This window comes from Onychostoma macrolepis, chromosome 10 (assembly GCF_012432095.1).
Source record: "Onychostoma macrolepis isolate SWU-2019 chromosome 10, ASM1243209v1, whole genome shotgun sequence".
Lineage (NCBI taxonomy): Eukaryota > Metazoa > Chordata > Actinopteri > Cypriniformes > Cyprinidae > Onychostoma > Onychostoma macrolepis.
The window spans coordinates 16,016,756-16,025,702 of NC_081164.1; the positions used below are offsets into that span (position 1 = coordinate 16,016,756).

The following is an 8,947-nucleotide window of genomic DNA, read 5'->3' on the forward strand; positions in this document are numbered from 1 at the left end:
GATGATCGAGGGGCACAAGGAAAATCTTAGGCCCGGCCCTGCGGCGGGGGGTGCTGCAGCACCCTCAGCACCCCTAGTTCTCGCGGCCACGAGCGGAGCACATGGCCAACAAAAACAAAGATAAAGCCATGTGCTCAGACACAAGACAAACAAGGACACATTAAACAAAGACATGACTGTCAGGGCAGGACCGTGACAAAAACTGCTTTTACATTTCCTATATGCATTGAGAAAAGTGCTACACAAATTGGAAAAATAATAATAATAATAATAATAATTAAAAGTGCATGTAGGAATGTCGAAACACGTTTTGTTACTTTGTCTTGTGCTATGCGTCTTAAAGGGGTCATATGACACAATTTCATGTTTTTCCTTTGTCTTTGGAGTGCTACAAGCTGTTCCTGCACTCATGCCTTCCTAAAATTCAAACGTTAAGGTATTCCGTCACACAGTTAAGGTATTCGGCAAATCACAATGCACCGGATGGCTGGCCAATCAGAGCACACCGCGCTTTTCAGAACCATAGACATAATATACATAGACGCCTCATGACATGCTGAAAGCGTATTCCAGCGTCGCCGCCATATTGCTTGGGTCTCCTCGCTCTACGATAGCAGCGGAGTCAACGGAGAGCGAACAATTTATGCCCGTATTTTGTGCAGTTTACTGTTGCAATAACCCGCGCAGATACCAGATCGCGTGGGATTCCCAGACAGCAGTTGACTCTGTGCCGGATCCGTTTTCAAACCGGCAAATCCGTATTACAGTCACATCCGTTTCAGTGCTGTAACACGGATCCAGCCAGGGCCCGGTTTCAGTGGCGGGAACTACTGTCCAGAGCAGATCCGGGCCGCGTCCGAAACGAGCGCGTGTTTATCTGCAGTTCAGAACAAAAGGCGTCAAAGATATTTGCTTTGATCAAAGCAATAAATTGTATTTTGAAGTAAATTAAAATAGAAAACCATTATTTTAAATTGTAATACTTTTTCTGTATTTTTGATCAAATAAATGCTGGCTTGATTAGCATTTCGCGGAAAGAGTAAAAAAAATGTGTTGTAATATACTGTTTCAATATCTTAGAGAAACCAATTTAAGTGGAAGGATATAGTTTTTTAAACAATGCTTATACACAACATTCTGGTCCACACTCACACCAGATGGTGGCGGTAATGCACCAAAAGTTGTTTGCCAACCGCCAATAAACCTTAATAGAAGAAGAAGACGTCAAGACGATCGAGGCAGGGGCTGTTATCCTCTAAAACTTCTCCAAGGTATGTCACACCGTGTGATATCACACTGTTCTACTAACAAATTAATCTCTTATTATGTTGTGTACTCGATAACTTAAAGTTTTGGTGTTTTTATTGCTCCTTAGATCGGTGTTGGACCGGCGAACACTTTAGGCCTATCAGAGGACTTGCTAACATGAAGAAAACGGTCCAGAGGTATGCAATTATACGTAATTAACGAATTTGAACTTAATTACTTAATTTAAACTTTAGTAATTTTGACTGCTTCTATTAAAATTTAATGTTTAAGATTGCTGCCTGTCATGGTGGGCTTGCAGTGTTAATGTTTAAGCGCTAACCCTCAAGGCTGCATGCATTTATTTGATCAAAAATAAAATTAAAGTAATATTGTGAAATGTCATTTGAATATATTTTTAAAATGTAATTTATTCCTGTGAATTTTCAGCATCATTACTGCAGTCTTCAGTGCATGATCGTTCAGAAATCATTCTAACATGCTGATTTAGTGCTGGATTTTTATTGGTGCTCAGTTATCAGTAATGGTTCTTCTTCTTCTTCTTCTTCTTCTTCTTCTTCTTCTTCTTCTTCTTCTTCTTCTTCTTCTTCTTCTTCTTCTTCTTCTTCTTCTTCTTCTTCTTCTTCTTCTTCTTCTTCTTCTTCTTCTTCTTCTTCTTCTTCTTATTATTATTATTATTATTATTATTATATGTAAAAAAAAAAAAAGTTTTGCTGCTTAATATTTTCTGGAAACATTTTTATGATTCTTTGATGAATAGACAGTTCAAAAGAACATCATTAATTTGAAATATATTTTTTGCTTCATTATAAATGTTTTTACTTTTATCAATTTAATGCCTATTTGCTAAATAAAACAGTCATTTCTATTAACACACACCAAACATTTGAATGGTTGTATATCATGGTTTCTGCATATATTAAGGAGCATAACTGTTTTTCAACTGACAATAATCAGAAATGTTTCTTGAGCAGCAAATAATAATATTAGAATGATTTCTGAAGGATCATGTGACACTGAAGACTGGAGTAATGATGCTGAAAATTTAGCTTTGATCACAGGAATAAATTACGTTTTACAATATATTCATAAAAAACATTTTAACTGATAATTACTTTTAAAATTGTAATTAAAATATAATTTATTTCTGTGATGGCAAAGCTGAATAAATAAATGCTTTTCTTTTAACTTTTATTCATCAATAAATTCTGAAAAAAGTATCACAGATTCCCAAAAAATTAAGCAGCACAACTGTTTCCAACATCGATAACAACGGAGTATCGAATTAGTATATTATAATGATTTCTGAAGGATCATGTGACACTGAAGACGAGTAATGATGCTGAAAATTCAGCTTTGATCGCAGAAATAAATTATATTTTGAAGTATATTAAAATAGAAAACCATTATTTTATTTCGTTTCATTATTTTTAATACTTCACAATATTCTTTTATTTTTGATCAAATAAATGCTGGCTTGATGAGCATAAGAGACTTATTTCAAGAACATTAAAAACAGTAATGTGTCCAAACTTTTGACGAGCCCGGTCCCCTTGAATAAGCAGGCAGAACGCTTTCAAGCACACTGAATGATAGAAACAGAGGGGCACTGAGGAGACAGACATGTATTACATTATATTGTTTGGTATGATTTTTATTTATAAAAGCTTTGCCAAAATATGCTTTTATTTCTGTTAACGGTATGCTCCATGTTAATTGGGTAAATGAACTGAGAAATTGTCCAGCAACACTATATAACGATCTGTTTCAATTTCAGGTTCCACCTGAGAGCCGGGACTGTCACATAGTAAGGTGAGTCCATTTTTTTCTTTTTTTTTTTTCTTCTTTTTTTTTTTTTAAGTTTTCAGTGGAGTTTGAGTTATTCAAGCTATTTGAATGCCACAATTTATAATTGAGTATTGATAATAATGAGTGCCTGATAATGTTACAACTTGTGCTGTTCAGAACATACTGTTTGTTAGGGCCGATTGAGGCTTGCAGCTTTCTGGAGAAATGCTCCTTCAAATAACTTCACACTCATCCTGAACAATATACCTGTTATAACAGTCATAGTCCTCTAGCAATGCTATAGTCTGTGTGTCATTTGGGTACAAACCCTTTTTCATCTCAAGTCGGTGATTAAAGGAAGTGTGTATGACACTGATGTCCCATGCACTAATTTCCACAGTGGAGCATGTTAATAAACTGTGACTCTTATGTGTAAGGCTTAAACATTGCCTTCCTTGCTTTGTAATACTAAATTAAACAAATACATTCATAACATATCTGTGTAAAATGCAATTAGTTGTGTATTTTTTTAATATATAAAACAGGTGGCACAGTTTCCCCTTGCTTTTCTTCTCTGTTATATCAGTTATTATACTTTACACCTATGGACAGCAAGCAGAATGAACATGATCTTTGTTACACACAAAGCAGGACAAAATTACTCGATTACAGGAAAATTAAAAAATGCTAACCATGGATAACATTTATGATGTGGAAAAGCATATTCAGTGCGTGCATAATTATTAGGCGATTCAATATTCTGATCATATTTTTTTAAGCACTTTTACCAATTCCAAACCACATCAATCATAATAACTACTATTAATTTTGTGTACGATCATTTTATAATTACATAATCAACAAGAACTGGAAGTGAAAAACGCTTACTGATGCTCCAGAAGGAAACACGATACATTAAGGGGGTGAAAACTTTTAAACAGAATGAAGGTGTACATTTTTCTTATTTTGCCTAAATATTTTTTTCATTTAGTACTGCCCTTCAGAAGCTACAGAAGATACTTCCCAGACAACAAGCAGTGTCGGCCCAGATCCGGCCGCATCTGGCCCGCATGGATTTCATGCGGGCCAGATGTGGGCCGGATCTGGGCCAACACTATGTTGCTGTCTGGGTTACATGTTTCCCACAAGACAAAATAAGCTCAATTTACCCTGATGTTCAAATTCAAAAAGTTTTCACCCCTTAATGCATTATTTTTTCTTCTGGAGCATCAGTGAGCATTTAAACCTTCTGTAATAGTCGCATATGAGTCCCTCAGTTGTCCTCAGTGTGAAAAGATGGAACTCAAAATCATAGTCACTTCTGGAAAGTGTTCAAATACACAAAAATGCTGGAAAAGCACAGCATTTGTGGGAGCTGAAGGATTTTTCTGAAGAACAGCAGACAGTTTAACTGTTCAAAACAAACAAGGGACTCATGAGCAACTATCACTAAACAGAAACACACAGCTGTTTTCTCTTGTGGACAAGATGTAAATGTCTTATCCCTCTTATTTTGGTAAAATAATTAACATTTTGCAGATTCTGCAAGGTGTATGTAAACTTTTGACCTTATGTGTGTGTTTGTGTATATATGTACTGTATGTATGTGTGTGTGTGTGTAATATATTAATATGTTAATATTAAAAAGATATTTAATCTTTTTTTTTTTTTTTAGAGACAACGAAAAGGGGGGAACTGTCTTTAAGCTGTGGAGTCAGATGGAGGGCTCGCATTTACCTCAAAAACAGCATTGCAGAAGACTCAAACAACTAGAACCAACTCAAGCACACAATGGTGACACACATTTGTAAGACCTTTCCCTGTGATATAAAATTTCCCTGTGGTAATTATTCAGATTCTTCTCATTCTCATTGTGTAGCACTGTTTTAAGCTTGGTGAATATTATGTACAGTAAGCACTAGAAGTAGAGACTTATACTACTTGGGGTAGTGTTTTAAATTAACTTTAATTTTGCTTTTGATGCAAAAATTATCAAAAGAAAAGATGTAGTAAAACATGTTTTGTGTAGTAATTCAATTGTTTTAATATGAATATTGTTTTAATAGTGTTCAGGACAGTAATTGTCTGTACATCTAAATCATTTCTTTAAACTTTTTGTTGTCTAAGACCTTCGTATTATACCTTAAGAAAAAAAAAAAGATATTTAATTATGTATTATGTACCCAGACAGCAACATAGTTCTGGCCCAGATCCAGCCCACATCTGTCCCGTGTGAAATCCATGCGGGCCAGTTGTGGGCGGATCTGGGCTGACACTCCTTGCTGTCTGGGTAAGATGCTTGTAATCATTGCTTTAAAGGTATTTATCATTTCTACTTAAATAGTCATTATCTACTTGTATGATTTGTATTATCTGGGAACTGTACAAATACTGTGGCATATGGACATTACTCTTTTATTTGTAACTTTTAAATGCAATACTCTTTTTAAATGCATTTTCTGTAAAGCTGCATTGGAATATGTATTGTGAAAAGCACTGTACAAATAAACAAATTGTGTTTGAATTCTAGATATGTATACAACTTATTTGTGTGTGTATGAAGGCATATATATATATATATATATATATATATATATATATAATATAAAATACACAAAATGAGCTGGCCCAGATCCGGCATGGTACTGGACCAGATCCTGCCCACATTTGGGCCAAATCACCATAAAGGAATCCACATCTGGTCTGGAGCTGGCCCAGTTCTAATCCAGATCCAGAAAAACGGATCCATGCCGGTATTGGCCCGTTGTGCCAAAAGACACCGGCCCGAGTCCGTTACACGGATCTGGTCCAGACTGTCCGATGGGTCTGGACCAGATCTGGCCCAAATGATTTTTGCTATCTGGGATTACCTTTCACAAGTAAGATTGAACAATAATTTTGGTTATTTTACCATTTATAATATTATGTCATCGTAACTAACGTTACTTACGTGTAACATTATTACAGCAGGAACTGGTACTCTCTCTCATTATCTCTTGCTGTTTTTTTTTTTCTGTTCTTCAACGTTCAGAGGATGTGTTCTTACTCGGGGACATCATTTCATGCTTGTGTCATTTGTGGTCAGTGGCGCCTGCAGGTGTACGGCTGTACGCACTGTGTGTACCATGAGCGCTCAGACTGACCTGAGATTTGCCCCGCAAACATTTCAGCAGTAGATTATAGCCGTATTTCTATCGACTATCTACCCGTAAAATTTATAGTGAGAAGTTCTTTAAAATCATCTGGATTAAAGTAATTTTTACAGCTGTTTTTAAAGCATTTTGCTGCATGGATAAAAAAATAGGCTAATAAATAATTCACATATCATGCAGACAAAATTTCGTTGCAGAAAACCCTTTAAATGTTAAGGAATTAAGAGCAGAGCAACGTAAAAATCAGAAAAAAATGTGCGTGAGAGACAGAGAGAGAGAGAAATAAATTCAAATGAACAATCAAACTTGTTTCTTTATTAAAATATAAAATTCATTCATTTATCAATATGCCATAGCCTACCATATGTCTTTGTTAAAGAGCATAATACAAAGTCTTTTAGCATGAAAGCACGTATTTTTTAATGTGTGACAGCGTCTAAATCTAAAAAACTAAATCTCTGCAGTTTGTAACAAACCAAACCGTGTGAAAATCCGGTAAAAATTCGGGGAGTTGTGATTATTGTAGTTGGGGATACACATTCCTCAGTAGAAATTAATGCAGTGGGGGCGCATTGGAGACCCATCCAAGATGGCGGCCGCTGTCGTCAGCTCAATAGGCAGCGTCAGTCTATGAGGCGTCTCACGTATATTATGTCTATGTTCAGAACTATGAGGGCCGTTTCTCAAACGGAAGGTTGCATCCTCCGGAGGTCATGCAAACCAATAGTTGTGTGGAGTATTTTACAAAAGTTTAGAGGATTTAAGTTAGTATGAAATAAAAACTAGGCTAGTAGTATTGAAAAAATTATTCAACCTACTATGCTGGGTTAAATAAACAACCTAATTTGCTGGGTAAAATGAACCCAAAATGTGTTCTGTCCTATATTTACCCAGCCCTTAGTTTAAAAACAACCCAAATCAGAGTGTGATAATGAAATTTACTTAATTATTCCAGCATTAATTTGAAGAATTTTACTTTAAATTGGTAAGCATATAAAACGTTATAATTATGAACATTAAATATAGTCCCAGTCTAAAAACTATCTATGCATTATCTCATTCAGGTAACATTTGTGGGCCTAATAAAAACATTGCAATTGATATGAGGGTAAAAATATTAAAATACATTTCTACCACTTCTATGATAATTGCCTCTAACTGCTAATGTGACTGCACCATTTTCTCAATCTAAAATGAGCACTAACAAGCATGTTTATGTTGGCACTCTGCATATTTTTTGCATATTTATTATCAGTTTTTTCCAGATATCTTTTTATATGACTGCCAGCTGTGTTCCAGTAAGCGCATTAACCTCAACAGGCACACGTCACCAATTCGTGGTTTAAGTAATGTAAAAAGGCTTCGACTGACTCATGAATCTCTCACACCCTCAGAATCAGCATTGTAAGTCTATTCTGTACAGCAGCTCAATATGCATACTTAAATTAATGGGCTTCTCAATTCCAGGGTGGATACCACAGTTTGAGAAATTGACACAATGATTAGCACACTTTGTTTCTGGCTCCAGTTTTGCAAATACCTCTTATTAAACTATTAAGTCATAAATAGTTCTCCTGACTGACTTACTGTATTGAGTATTCTTCTGATACTCACGGTCTATCCTGGTGAGAACAGCAGCCTATATATCATCCCATCCTCATCTAATATTAAACATTCTTTGTGTGATTCCTGGGCACTGGCACAAGAGGTCTGCTTGAGTGCTCAGACGCCAGCGGGACAAGCCAAAAGAGGATGTTTCAAACACAATGGCAAATAAAAATCCTTCACTCAAGTCACCAACTCAAACACATCTTTTCCAATACCCACTTTAGCTAAGTATAGCAAACGTTTTCTCATAACGTCAAATGCTTTTGTTCTGCTAGTGAAAGGCAGACGGGAGGGAAACATTAATCATGGAGTGGTTTTAGTTCCGCCACTCCAATGTTTTTTTTTTCAATGTGTGCAGTTTAGTGTCTATTACATTATAATCTGTATGTGGTTCAATGACGTGACACTTATTCAAAGATGCATTAAAAATGCTATTCACGCAGACAATGACTTGAACAACATGCGTTGAATATTTTTTCACTTGAATTACAAGTCATTTAGATACTTTTTGTGGGGTTTAAAGACAAAATGTCTTACATTTATGGAGACAGAAGGGGGGAAAAGCCTCATTAGAGCTGAAATTCATGAAAAACGTCTTAGGTTATGTATGTAACCCCAGTTCCTTGAGGTAACAAGACGCTGCGTCCGAAGACGCTATCGGAACGCCTTCAGCGTAACCGGCTCTGAATACAAATTAAATCTGTCCATTGGATGGGTGAGACGTCACGGGCGAGGTGACGTAATGAACAGCTGGTATAAAAGCACGTGCGGTGCAAACCGGCGTCAGCCTCTGGAACGAAGCAAGCGCTGGCAGGGATGCCGGAAGTGTGGCATCAGGATGCAGCGTCTCGTTCCTTCGAGGAACTGGGGTTACATACGTAACCTAAGACGTTCCTCTTCAGGAACTCGAGCTGCGTCCGAAGACGCTAGGGGAACAAGATATCCACGCTGCCAGACTTCCCAATCCCTGCCCAGTGTGTATCCCTGCAGAGCACAACTAGGGCGAGAGGACGGAAGAGCCTGGAGTGGCCCGCATGTCCAGGCCATAAAACCTGACAAAGGTCAGGGGCGTAGACCATCCCACAGCGTTACAGATGTCCTGAATTGGGACACCTGCCAGGAAGGCCTTGGAG

General features: G+C 36.8%; 1 long non-coding RNA gene across 1 annotated transcript; it reads left to right on the top strand.

Annotated features, from left to right (window-relative positions):
- Positions 1–1,197: 1,197 nt before the first annotated feature.
- LOC131547976 (uncharacterized) lies at positions 1,198–5,454 on the top strand. Its single transcript, XR_009273068.1, has 4 exons — positions 1,198–1,271; positions 1,376–1,445; positions 3,044–3,078; positions 4,730–5,454. It is a non-coding gene; the product is annotated as an uncharacterized LOC131547976 (long non-coding RNA).
- The last annotated feature ends 3,493 nt before the right edge of the window (positions 5,455–8,947 follow it).